General features: G+C 41.8%; 1 long non-coding RNA gene across 1 annotated transcript in view; it reads right to left on the bottom strand.

The window, feature by feature from the left end:
- The window catches only part of LOC137518816 (uncharacterized), a 102,807-nt gene that overhangs the window by 56,569 nt on the left and 33,081 nt on the right, over positions 1 to 13,157 (bottom strand). The window contains exon 2 of the long non-coding RNA XR_011020899.1: positions 2,564 to 2,609. This is a non-coding gene — a long non-coding RNA (uncharacterized lncRNA). The remainder of the gene's footprint in view (positions 1 to 2,563; positions 2,610 to 13,157) is intronic.

Raw genomic sequence — 13,157 nt, 5'->3', positions numbered from 1 at the left:
CAATACAAATCAATTTCCGCTAACTTCTGACAAAAAAATAAAATCTTCTATGAACTCACCATACTCCTAACGGAATACCTTGGGGTGTCTTCTTTCTAAAATGGGGTCATTTGTGGGGTTCCTATACTGCCCTGGCATTTTAGGGGCCCTAAACCGTGAGGAGTCGTCTTGAAAGCAAATGTCGCAAAATGACCTGTGAAATCCTAAAAGTACTCATTGGACTTTGGGCCCCTTAGCGCGGTTAGGGTGCAAAAAAGTGCCACACATGTGGTATCGCCGTACTCAGGAGAAGTAGTATAATGTGTTTTGGGGTGTATTTTTACACATACCCATGCTGGATGGAAGAAATATCTCTGTAAATGACAATCTTTTGATTTTTTTTACACACAATTGTCCATTTACAGAGAGATTTCTCCCACCCAGCATGGGTATGTGTAAAAATACACCCCAAAACACATTATACTACTTCTCCTGAGTATGGCAATACCACATGTGTGGCACTTTTTTGCAGCCTAACTGCGCTAAGGGGTCCAAAGTCCAATGAGCACCTTTAGGCTTTACAGGGGTGCTTACAATTTAGCACCCCCCAAAATGTCAGGACAGTAAACACACCCCACAAATGACCCCATTTTGGAAAGTAGACCCTTCAAGGTATTCAGAGAGGGGCATGGTGAGTCCGTGGCAGATTTCATTTTTTTTTGTCGCAAGTTAGAAGAAATGGAAACTTTTTTTTTTTTTTTCCTCACAAAGTGTCATTTTCCGCTTACTTGTGACAAAAAATAATATCTTCTATGAACTCACTATGCCTCTCAGTGAATACTTTGGGATGTCTTCTTTCCAAAATGGGGTCATTTGGGGGGTATTTATACTATCCTGGAATTCTAGCCCCTCATGAAACATGACAGGGGGTCAGAAAAGTCAGAGATGCTTGAAAATGGGAAAATTCACTTTTTGCACCATAGTTTGTAAACGCTATAACTTTTACCCAAACCAATAAATATACACTGAATGGGTTTTTTTTAATCAAAAACATGTTTGTCCACATTTTTCGCGCTGCATGTATACAGAAATTTTACTTTATTTGAAAAATGTCAGCACAGAAAGTTAAAAAAATCATTTTTTTGCCAAAATTCATGTCTTTTTTGATGAATATAATAAAAAGTAAAAATCGCAGGAGCAATCAAATAGCACCAAAAGAAAGCTTTATTAGTGACAAGAAAAGGAGCCAAAATTCATTTAGGTGGTAGGTTGTATGAGCGAGCAATAAACCGTGAAAGCTGCAGTGGTCTGAATGGAAAAAAAGTGGCCGGTCCTTAAGGGGTAGAAAGCCCTAGGTCCTCAAGTGGTTAAAATGAATCAATCCTGGATTGGAAACGACTACGCAACACTCCCGGACCCCAACCAAGTAACATGAACAATGAACATCTGTGATGGGTTAGCGTTTCCGGTCCCTGTTTATTGAACCTCTCATCTGTATTAAATTTATGACTGCATGGCGACAAAATGCAAATTGCTATCCGCACGCTTCTTGTCCTCATGCAAGGCCTGGGTTGTTGTGTCTCAAAGCGTGGCCTTCTCCTCCTGCGCCACCCTCCTCCTGTTCCATCACGTGTGCTGCTGCTGGGTTAGCGTTACCGGTCCCTTTTCCTGGAACCTCTTATATGTATTACATTTATGACTGCATGCCGACAAAAAGCATGTTACCTGTGCAAAGAAAACAGACATTTCCCGCATTTAAAAGACAGTTTTCCCTTTGAAACTTTAAAATCGATTTTCTCAAAAACTATAAGCTCTTTTTGCTAAAAAATTTTTCCTCTTGTACCCACTCCCAAGGTGCACATACCCTGTAAATTTGGGGTATGTAGCATATAAGGAGGCTTTACAAAGCACGAAAGTTCGGGTCCCCATTGACTTCCATTATGTTCGGAGTTCGGCTCGAACACCCGAACATCGCGGCCATGTTCGGCCCGAACCCGAACATCTAGATGTTCGCCCAACACTACACGTGACCCGTTCGGCCAATCACAGCGCTAGCCGAACGTTCGGGTAACGTTCGGCCATGCGCTCTTAGTTCGGCCATATGGCCGAACAGTTTGGCCGAACACCATCAGGTGTTCGGCCGAACTCGAACATCACCCGAACAGGGTGATGTTCTGCAGAACCCGAACACTGGCGAACACTGTTCGCCCAACACTAGGCAGGAGGCAGCCTGTATAATACGCTTTGTATACAATACTGCTGCTGGTTTCCATATTTACTCTGAGATGTCAAAAAGAGACACCACTTCTGCACTTTCTATTTTTTTTTTTTTACAACCCAGCTCAGTGTTAATGTTCCCTCCTTGCTGCCACAGCTTAAGGCTCATACACACATCCAACTTAATGCACAACCAACTACACAACATGATCAGCCGTACAAGTTGTTTACATGAAAAGTATGTACACACACGCCAACCAACTAAACAACTAACACATTTTAATACTATGCGTGCAAGCTAAATGACAAACTGCACAACATGTCTGCATTCAACAACAACAAAGTTGTTCAAAAGACCTGTACACACGTTCCAACCTGCTTGATAGTTGGTCAGATTGATCCTCAGGTTGGATCTGGCAAAAAAAAAAAAAACTGTTATCAGTTGGTCAACTGGTTGTTTGCCAGCCGTACACACACTTAACATAACTTCCAACAGACAAGTTTGGAAGATACTTGGACAGATTGTTGGTAGGTGTGTATATGAGCCTTTACTGTCCCTCCCACAGCAAACATCAGCTATACAAGGATTTAATTAGCTTATGGCTATAGTGTTCTTATCTTATCCAATATAGTAAGCTTTCTGTTATTTGTATGCTGAAATAAGTTTGTTACTGTACCTAAAAAAACTTCCCACAATCCCACTGGCTCTGCACAGTTCATGCAATTAAGCAAATGCAGGGGTGGGGGTGGAGGGGGGGGCATTTAGGAGGGGGAGGGGCTTAGGAAGGTAGGTACATATATTTCTGGGGCACTAGGCACTATCTATTTTCTGGCTTTTTTTGTTTTTCTTTTGGGATGTTACAACCATTTCTCTGACTGGCCTAATCTCAGCAGTTTTTGTGATTATCCTCTCTTTACACTGTAACCTAATTAAGGCCTCTTTCACAGTGGGGCGTTAAAGTTGCACGTTATAAAAAATTATAACGCAGACTAACACACAGCAATACAAAGTCTGTGCGACATTCACAGTGCACATGTTGCGTTGTGTGTAATGTATAGCAATATTTAGAAAGTGCTGCATGCTCTGCGTTTAGCAATACATTTGCTGCGTTATGTGTCTTGTACATGCTCAGTAATGTTTTTTTTTTTTAAATGTAACGCATGCACCGTTTTCGTTCCATCAGTATGCAACGAAAACGGCGCACCAAGAGACACATAACGCAGTGCTAAATAACGTCCAATTTTATAACCTACATGCGCTGCGTTAGGGGCACGTTGTGCGACTTTAACGTCCCATCAAACGCAATGTCTCACTGTGAAAGAGGCCTAAATGTGTGTGTAGTGTCCTTAACTGCCTGCATACTTACTTTGCAGTTATTTTATAAGGAGAGTCAGGCAGCATGTACCAAATAAACAAATATTGCAATTATCTTTTATGCTTCATTTGGTGCCCTTGGTTTTCTCAAGAGCAGCAAGGTATAAACAGGTTACCTGGAATGTGTACATAGGAAGTAAACAGTCTTATTAATTTGGATAGAGTAGCAGTGGGAGTTTCTGGGGGAAAGATGGTCTTTGTGTTGAATTCCAGGAGGGCAGTTTAATGGACTGAAAATATTCAGTGGAGTATCATATCTCATGTAAATATTTAAACTCTGAAAGGGCCACCTGTCAAATCCCTGGTGAAAAACAGAATTAGACTTGGCATCAGCCTGTTTTCAGGGAAAAAAGATTCAGTGTTTTCAATAAGATATTGCTTTTTTCCTCTCAGTTTAAAGTGTACATGTTCCTTCCAAAAATGCATGGACATTAAAGGCCCATCTACACCCTAGAGTTTTGTCGTCCAAAATGATTATGATCTTTTGGGGATAAGAGGTTCAGAAAACCAAGCCTACTGTTACTGAGATTTCCCCACTGCAGTTTACTTCTAATTGTAACTCCATAATTTTCCTCCCATTGATTTTCCCCCCATTGATTTTCCCCCATTCACCCTTACAATGTATGCCCTTGTTTGGCCCCCAATGCAAGGAACAATTCTGGACCTCCCCCTGGAGCCTAAAACTACTTTATGTAGCTATTCCAGAGAAACTCCCTTAGGCAAACTGAGTCACATGACCTACAGACCCGTACAGTAGAGCTGCCAACCGAGTCATCAAATAACTGCTGCCTCCTCATACCTCTTGTATATTCATTTATTGTATAGCATAAAGGCGGGAAGAGTTAGCTCTGTGGAGGAAAACACTCTCTGGCCAATCCTGTTCCTGTAGCTGGACACACCATGTGTTTTTATCAGTATGATATCTAGTAAGTGATAGGGAAGCATTTAGCAGCAGGGTTGCTCATCACTATTCGCGAATTCAAAATTTACCCGTGATCACAGGTTGTTTTTTATGAATCCAGACTCGAATTCGAAGATCGATACCGATCCCGAATTCGAATGTATCCAGATAGTGCTGCTCAAATTCGGCCGAATTCAACCGTGACCACCATGATCACGAATCCGGATTGCGGTATCCAGGGGATGATGTCATTGGGCCAATCAGAAGACCCCCAGCTGAGGCCCTAACAGCCAATCAGAGGAGGGGAGCCTGGCCCTCCCCTCCTTTATATAAGGCGGCGGCCATCTTAAGGAGCCCGTCCTTGCTTGTGACTCTGCGGTACTGAGAGCATCTCCAGTGCTGCTGTTGGTCTTAGCAAGTGCGTCCCTATTGTTAAACCCAGCGTTTTACATTGTATTCACCTCCTGAACACATATATGATTTATAGATAGATAGTGATTTGATTGTTATAGTTCAGTCAGCTAGTGTAGTGTATATACTGTATACTGTGCTAGGCTAGTGCTTGCTAGCCTAGGTAGCCTTAGCCTACTAGTTTAGGTAGGTTAGGGATTATAGTTAGTTGTTGTGTACTACTAATTTACTTAATTTGTACTGTTAGTGTGTGAGTTTATTTAGTGATGCAGCTTCAGTACTGTGTTAGTTACTTTACAGGCCAGCATCTGTTGTGATCTGTGACTGGCATCTGCCTGACCCTATTGATTGCGTCCGTGTGTGGCAGACTTTCATTGTCACTGTCTACCACACTAGTTATCGACTACTGTCTGTAGACTTTGCGATTATAGTTAGTAGTAGTTGTGTTACCTACGTTTTAGTTTACTTAATTTGTACTGCTAGTCTGTCAGTTTATTTAGTGCCGCAGCTTCACTACTGTGTAATAGTTACTTAAAGCCGCATCTACACACGTAGATGCGGCGGCGATGTTCCTTATCAATCGAGCCGCTGATGCGGCTCGATTGATAAGATCCGACAGGACGGATCTCCCCACCGCCGATTCCCTGCTCGCTCCCCGCAAGGGGACAATGGCAGGGAATCGAGCGGAAGATAAGCGGTGCGGGGACGAGCGGGAATCAAGCGGGTATTGATTCCGGCGCACGCGCGGTGAACGGAAACGCGGAAGAGGCGATCCGGCGGCTAATCGAGCTGCCAGATCGCCGCCTCATCTACACGTGTAGATGAGGCTTTACAGGCCAGCATCTGTTGTGAGACTTTGATTGTCATTGTCTGTCACACTAGTTAGTTATCGACTACTGTAGACTACACTAAACCTTTCATTTTTATTTTTTGTCACTCACCACCAACCCAGACTATTTAATAAAGTTTACAGCCTTTCCCGCCCTATATATATTTTGTTGTTTTTGTTATTGTTTTGTTTTTCTTATTGTATTTCTATATTGTTGCTCGACTGGCAGAGGTAGAGGGCGAGGCACCACCAGGAGAGGCAGCGCCATTGCTGCAGCCACTGCCAGCACCAGCAGGTCTGTGACTGGTCCACCGCCAGCCACTGACATGGCAGGCTCTATCTATTATGCTAGAGGTACTCTTTAACAACTGCTTTATTTTATGTCATCTAATCAAGATGCTTATACACAGGGAAAAAATCAACAAAAACACAAACAAGGTCTGCCACTGAAGTGTCTACATGGGGCTTGAAAAAAATGTGTGAAAGCGGTTGATGTGAAGGTTCCTATCCAAACAGTGTGTTTGTCATATTGTTACTGTTTTATAAATGGAACTTTATTTTTGGTACTATTTATAAGAAACAAAACATGAACTGTTTGTCATCTGATCCTTTTATGATTATGCTTTGAAATCGTGGTTATTGCAGTAAGGCACACACTGTTCAGTGACTACTTTCATGATTATTCACTCACTGCCCCTTGTGTGATGTTCTTTGTGCCATCATAAGAGCTCTGATTGTTAATTAAATTAGACAATTTATGGTATAAACACAGAATTGTCCTTATGTGACGCTTGCTTTGATTACAACAAATCAAATACATGGTTACCGTGAATGAATCCTTTGTTGTTTGTATTTGCAGTAACTTTCATAGTGCACTGTGCAGCTAAAAGATTAAAATAGGACTTCTCTTAACCACTTTGGTACCAGCAGCCTCTTCACAGAGTTAACAAAATGTCAGCTTTGTGAAATGGCTGTAACTAGAGCTTTGTCAACTCCCCGCCCGTAAAAAAAAACTGCTGGCCTGGCCCCATTGCAAAACCCTGAACAACCCCACCCTATCTGCCCCCCCCCCCCCAGAAAAGCCCAGCCACACCCTGTACCCAAGCACACACACAGTCTATCTACTGCAGAGCAATCTCTGCATGTCATGTGACATGCATCAGGAGAGGCAAGGCAATACACTATAGGGCACACTGGAACAAGGAATAGAGTAGAACCTGTAGCTCTGCTGGCAGCTGGAAGTTTATGATACACCACTTCCGCTGCTCTGCTGGGCATCCCTTAGTTCCTAGATCCTCCCACAATGGTGGTAGTCATGGAGGCTCTTGTTATGCCCCTGCAAGTATGGTGTGATTACAAAACAAGTAAACTGTCTTTCAATTTCAATAATTGCAATTAAAGGTTTGTAATTCTTATTTACATATTGCTAGGCTCACAATACATTTAAACAGAACCTGTCTGTTGTTTCCCAATTTCAGCAGAGCCCATCTGTAGTTTTTCCAAATCCAAGGCTATGTCCAGATCTGATAACAAGGGATGAGTGGGCAAATTATACAAGTTCAATCTCACAGAGAATCACACTGGTTTTACTTATCAAAGTGTTCAGTGAAACTGTCCCAGAGATTTGTTTTCTCATTGATTCTTCACTGACACAGTTTGGGGGGGAAAAGTGTGTTACGGCTGTAAAGTTTTTTCAGAAAAGCATGGAATGGGTGTCTGATGGGTAAATAATTTGCTCCCAGGATGCAGAGCAAGCCCTAGCAGCCAATCAGCACAGTTCCCACCATAGCCAGATAAGAAGGGGGATGAAAAGGGAGGTTTTACATGCTGCATTTTTAATCTGATAAGGCCTAGGCAGAGAAAAAGGAGGAGACTGTACTTGCTGCAGGAACAGGTTAGCTGTATTGTACCTACTTAAGATGGCCACACACGATACAATAAAATGATCCGATTTTACAGTAATTCGATAAAAACAATCGTATCTCTTGAAAAAATCGAAAGCTTTTTTTTCAATCGACTGAAAAATCCGATTGGATTTCCCGTTTTTTTTTTCGATTTAAATCAATCCGGAATGCCAGATATTTCTCTTCAATTTCTACTAAATATTGTATGGTGTGTGTTGGGTTGTTAACCACTTCACCACTGAGGGGTTTTACCCCCTGAGCACCAGAGCAATTTTCACCTTTCAGCGCTCCTTCCATTCATTCGTCTATAACTTTATTATTACTTATCGCAATGAAATGAACTATATCTTGTTTTTTTCGCCACCAATTAGGCTTTCTTTAGGTGGGACATTCTGCCAAGAATTATTTTTTTCTAAATGTGTTTTAATGGGAAAATAGGAAAAATGTGGGGAAAAAAATAATTATTTTTCAGTTTTCGGCCATTATAGTTTTTAAATAATGCATGCTACTGTAATTAAAACCCATGAAACGTATTTGCCCTTTTGTCCCGGTTATAAAACCATTTAAATTATGTCCCTATCACAATGTTTGGCGCCAATATTTTATTTGGAAATAAAGGTGCATTTTTTTCAGTTTTGCGTCCATCCCTAATTACAAGCCCATAGTTTATAAAGTAACAGTGTTATACCCTCTTGACATAAATATTTAAAAAGTTCAGTCCCTAAGGTAACTATTTATGTATTTTTTTTAATTGTAAATTTTTTATTTTTTTTTTAATTACAAAAAAAAAAATAAATGGGGAGTGTGGGAGGTAATGAGTTAATTTTATGTGTAAAAGTCATTTATTTGTATGTGAAAAATGTGTAGGGTGTAGTTTACTATTTGGCCACAAGATGGCCACAGTAACTTTTTGTTTTAATGCGACCTCCAAGCTTCCTTCCGGAAGCTTGGAGGAAGTATAATGAGCATGGACACGTGAGTTTTTTCTCACAATGATCGCGCTGCCCATAGGAGAGCAGCTGATCATTGCGGGGCTTAGATCAACGAACGGGAATGGATTTTCCCGTTCATTGATCTCTGGGCGAGCGGGCGGCGGCGGTTTTACTAGCGGCGGGCGGCGTGTTTACGAGCGGGAGCGCGGGCAGCGTCGGGAACGCGGAAAGTACGTGTTTCTCCGTCCCTGGTTTTTAAAGGATGGAAAAAGGGGCGGAGAAATACGTACGCGCGGGGGTAAAGTGGTTAATTTATTAATATACACACCCTAGCAATTTTCTCTGCGTTTCCAATAATTTTTATCATAATTGAGGAAAAAATTGAACATAGGTGTGTGGTACATTAGTCATATTTTTAAAATGTTACAATCAGTCAGAAAAATTGATTGCAATTCTTAAATTGAACAGATATTTAAAAAATTGTATGGTGTGAGGCCACTTTTAGAACTGTGACTAATATGTTTTTTTTGTGTGCTGATGTAGATAAGTGGAACTGAGTGTATTTGCAAAGGTTTAGTGATAGATCTGTTGTATTTCTGTAGTAGTAGATTAGTTAGATAGGTAGCATAGCAGCATACTTTGCAGATAGGACACTTGCATGTAGGATTATTAGTGTGAAGATAAGGATTTGTTTGTGCAACCCCAGTATATTTGTGCCTGCTAGCTCCTGTGCTTAGAACTGTCCAGTATCCAGGTCAGCAACATAGCAGTGGTTATATACTGTGTGCAGTGCCCTCTGTGGTAAAAAGCACACCTGTCCCTATACTGTGCTCATCACTCTGTGTCAGGTGCCATAAATAAAATATACACTGCTTTATGTAAGGAATTGGTGAGGGTCGGGGCATGGTCATTTTTTTGGCCAGGGTCTTATTTTAGCTAGCTGAGGCTGCATCATCGTTTCGGCAGGACGCCTGGTGCTTGTGGCGGCACTGGTGTAGTAAGACGAAGGATTGCGATTTAGCCTGAGTAAACCTTTACATTGATTATTGGAAATAAGTTAGAAAGGGTGATATGTAGTAAAATGATGTGCAGTGCAATGAAGCTGTGTTCATGTAAATCATGTGCTAGAGAATTTGCCCAAAAACAACTGGTTTGCACATGAATGGATGTCCAAAGAGAAATCAGCTCACTCTTGTAACGATTGTGGAACTTTCTCCGTGATCAGCGCACAACGCGTGCGCTGACACGGCGGAAATCCTCCACAAGCGTATATTTGCAGGCACCCAGCAAAAGGTGCTACGCACCCGTAGAGGGAAAATTCCTGTCGGCAGATGGTGCTGGGGAGTGCAGAGGAACCAATCCTCTGTACCTACACAAATGCCAGACAGGAATTGTACGAAGCGCAGAACGCAATCGCAAGAGAGGCGATTACGGATGAGACGAGCAAAGGGACAGGTTGTATGTGTGTGCGCCAACCTAGTCGCCACCCCGCGACTAGTGCACACACAACAGCAGATATGAAACAGGAACGCGATCGCAAGAGGTGCGATCGCCAGACGTGACACAAGGCAGATCAGAACAGAATACGAGGTTAGCAAAGGCACAGCAAATCATACAATGAGGAGGTGCAGAAAATAACAAACGCTAGCTAACCGCGAACACCGCACTCATTCGCAACAGTGCACGCGGTTATGCGCGGTCTCCACGTGATAAGCACAATAGAGACAAGCACGCCTAACTAACCATCGACAGACAAACAAGAAACAGAGGATGCGAACGCTTGCTTAACGGTTACCTCACCGAGCCTTCAGCAAGCGGTCGTAGCAGACAAGACAGACACACGAAAACAGGGACAAGCGATAGATAGGATCCACAGCACTAGCGAAAAGTGGCTAGCGCGATCCAGGTACAGAGTAGCAGAACAGAAGGATCCACAGCACTAGCGGAAAGTGGCTAGCGCGATCCCAGGAGACAGAACAGAAGGATCCACAGCGCTAGCGAAAAGTGGCTAGCGCGATCCCAGGAGACAGAACAGAAGGATCCACAGCGCTAGCGAAAAGTGGCTAGCGCGATCCCAGGAGACAGAACAGAAGGATCCACAGCGCTAGCGAAAAGTGGCTAGCGCGATCCAAAGAGACAGATCAGAAGAGATAGCTGGTAGCAACCGCTGCACCAGCTATACTCCAAGAACAGAGATCAGAACCATTTCCTGCCGACCACCGTTGGGACAGGACAATGGCAACAGAACAAACAAACAGATAAACAATCCTAACTGCACTAGGGAAAACCTGCCTAGCGCAGATTCAGGAATTACTCTAAGCTGATCTTCAAACAGAGAGTAAGGCTGACACCCCACCAGGAGTGTTACATAGGACGAAATCCTTATGAACAGCCAAGCATTGTGGGAAAGACATAGTACTTATAGTACACGCCTCCAATGAATGTGGCCAAGCAATTTGCATGACAACGTATGCAAATTCCTCTGCAAGCACAAGCTGCAAAACTGACAGAAGCTCTTCTTTCCAGAGTCTTGCAGCATGCAAACCCAAACAATGGTCAAAAAGCTGCCTGCCTGCACAGGCAGCCGAGCAGATCATCACAACTCTACTTTTTGTTAATTACATATCTCCTTTAGTAAACCATTCCCCTTAACTCGATTTCAAGTCCCCCTCAAACTCAATGCCTGTAACTTTGCCTGGGAACAGGATCAAGTTTTGAAATGTTGGACCTTACACCATGAATGTAATTAGGCCCTCCATCTTTAGGTGGTGTGACCTTAATAAGAAAGGACCTTTGTTGCCTCTTCCATTAAACACAATTACACTAAGTAATAAAGAGTCTATCTCTGAAAGACAGAAATCACATGATATTTTTTATCATTTTAAAAGGAAATCTAAATGGTCCCACATCAAAGCCCATGTCACTAAAATCTTCAGAAACTGGTGGAATTCATAAAACTGTGGCTCTTCTGAAGATGAAACAACAATTATTGCGACGGAAAAACAACAAAGGCGATGCTTTGTTCACAAATGTACACTATTAAGCTCAGCAGTGTTTGACTCGCTGCCAAATGTTTCAAATTATCTTCACTGGTGCTGGTATATTTTTTCCTCTCTCTCTTTTTTTTATTTATGGTCATATGTTATATAGCTTCAAAACAATGTTGTTACTTTTTGCTTATCTGGATCAGTTAAAACACAATTTATTTATTTTCGGTCTTATTGGAATCCCTTTTATCTTTATAAGACTCCTTTCCAGAACAAAAAAATGTTCATAAAAAGCTAAATTTGAAAGAAACATACATGTAAGAAACAAAGAAATGGTTTTAATATCCTTTGAGAGGATTGGCAAGCATGAGTTGAGATTTGTGGCAAGTCAAAATAATCTGCAGACAGCTGCTAGAATTCTTGATCTGCTGTACACTGTACGATTTCTGGTAGATTGATATCAACCTGACATTAAGAGTGAACCTGGTACCTTGCACACTAGATTTTACATCGGGTTTTATAAAAAAAAAAAGGAATATTAATCAGAATGCTCTCACCACACTAGCCGTGTCCTGCTCAATCCAGTATACATTTATACAATTGTCAATCACACACCAATCCACTCTGTGTCCTCAACACTCCCGCCTACTTGATTTAGATAATGATGGGCTTTCTTAAAGCGGAATATAACCCTGCATTTCAACTTTGCTCTAAAACATTATTTACAGTATATTATATGCAACCAGCATTTTTTTTTTTACTAGACCAGCATTGGAAGGGTTACATAGGGCTTTAAAGTCCCTAGAGATTTCTGCAGACGAATCCGAACTTGAGTTAGATACTTTTTGTTTACAAATATGTGTTTATTATGACTCATCTCTCTCACTGAGAAGGAGCTTGGAGGACAGCCAAAGAGATGTATCTATTGATAAACAGTTACACACTAACTAAATAGAATGTAACCATCTGAATGTCTGCACGGAACTTAAAACCTCTGTGTTTAACCCTTCCAATGCTGGTCTAGTAAAAAAAAATGCTTTTTGCATATAATATGCTGTAAATAATGTTTTAGAGCAAAGTTGAAATGCAGGGTTATATTCCGCTTTAAAGAGAAACTGCAACCAAGGATTGAACATCATTCCAATCAGTAGCTGATACCCCCTTTCCCATGAGAAATCAATTCATTTTCTTGAATAGGTCATGGGGGGAGGGGGGGGGGGTCTGTATATGGCTGATATTGTGGTGAACCCCCTCCCACCATGGGATGTCATGACCATGGTCCTGGCAATTTGCTGTCTGTGAACCTTGTTGCAAAGTGGGAGATAACGGCCATTTCCAACTGTCAAGCAAGCAATATCTCCCTCTGTGCATAGAACTCTCAGCAAATGAACATTCCGTGCAGATCACCAGGCAGAACCAAAGATATCACCACCAGTGATACATTTCAGAACGTAAATCAGAGAGAGGAAAGATTTTACAATGGGCGAACACTGACCAAATAATTTATAAGTGAATATTGTAAAAAAAAAAAAAAAGTAGTACAAATTGCGTGAACCCTTTTATTCCATTGCGATCCGATTTTACCCAATCGCACATTGGGTAAAATCGGATCGTATGCTGCA

This window comes from Hyperolius riggenbachi, chromosome 5 (genome assembly GCF_040937935.1).
Source record: "Hyperolius riggenbachi isolate aHypRig1 chromosome 5, aHypRig1.pri, whole genome shotgun sequence".
Taxonomy (NCBI): domain Eukaryota; kingdom Metazoa; phylum Chordata; class Amphibia; order Anura; family Hyperoliidae; genus Hyperolius; species Hyperolius riggenbachi.
This window is presented reverse-complemented; position numbering and strand designations above follow the sequence as displayed.